The sequence below is a fragment of the Choloepus didactylus genome, chromosome 7 (assembly GCF_015220235.1).
Source record: "Choloepus didactylus isolate mChoDid1 chromosome 7, mChoDid1.pri, whole genome shotgun sequence".
NCBI classification, from domain to species: Eukaryota; Metazoa; Chordata; class Mammalia; order Pilosa; family Megalonychidae; genus Choloepus; species Choloepus didactylus.
This window is the reverse complement of record NC_051313.1, coordinates 66,509,944-66,510,945: the sequence shown is the minus strand read 5'-3', so window position 1 is coordinate 66,510,945 and position 1,002 is coordinate 66,509,944. Positions and strand designations below refer to the sequence as shown.

Below are 1,002 nucleotides of genomic sequence, written 5' to 3'. Positions count from 1 at the left end.
GAACTGTTGAAACTTGTTCACGGAAACATTTTGACTTACATTACTTTATGTCCCCGCATTTATATTAAAAATTCACACACAAATGAAAATGGAAAAACTGCTGATAACCTGATTTCTGTCCCCTATTTTTCCATTCACAATCATATACTTAGGAAAAAAATATCTAACATTCAGAACTACCAACAACAGGAAGAAGAAATTTTTTTGTTTGTTTTTTAAAGAATGAAATGTTTCCCATCAAAGTGGATTCTTATAAGCACGTTCTCCCCGTGTGCGGCGTGCTAGTTGGATGTCTTTTGGCATAATTGTTACATGTTTGGTATAGATAGCACACAGGTTGATGTCTTCAAAAAGGCCAACCAGATAAGCCTCACTTGCCTCCTGCAAAGCACCAGTTGCTGCACTCTGGAAGCGCAGATCTGTTTTGAAGTCCTGAGAAATTTCTCGCACAAGATGCTGGAAGGGAAGTTGGCGAATCAGTTCAGTGGCCTTCTGATACCGTCTAATTTCACGGAGTGCCACAGTACCAGGCCTCTAACGATGAAGTTTCTTCACCCCTCCAGTGGAGGGCGTACTCTTGCAAGCGGCTTTTGTAGCCAGTTGCTTCCTGGGTGCTTTACCGCCCTTGGATTTGCGGGCAGTCTGCTTTGCACGAGCCATGGTATATAGACCTCCTTACTTATCCCCCTTCTGCTTCGGCTGGAGCTCCGCAAGCTAGACTATGTATGTGCCTTTGCAGTTAAAATGGTATATATAAAAATTTTTAGATTACTTGAGAACAGGGTATGTATATTTGTAAGGACCCAAGAGAGCTACTGTTGTAAAACAAGTTTATTCCATAATTCTCAGTCACTTGAATTGATGGGCTTGCTTCAAGCCTAAAATGGCTTTCTACTGGCATGTTTCTGGCAAACCAAACATTTCAAACACAAGCATGATTCATTTTAGGTGGAAGAAACCTTGAAATGAAGAGAAAAAACTCTTGCCTGCTTTCCTTTTCTC

At 41.0% G+C, this 1,002-nt stretch overlaps 1 pseudogene; it reads right to left on the bottom strand.

Moving 5' to 3' along the window:
* Nucleotides 1–237: 237 nt before the first annotated feature.
* Nucleotides 238–660, bottom strand: LOC119540594 (annotated as a pseudogene).
* Between the last annotated feature and the right edge of the window lie 342 nt (nt 661–1,002).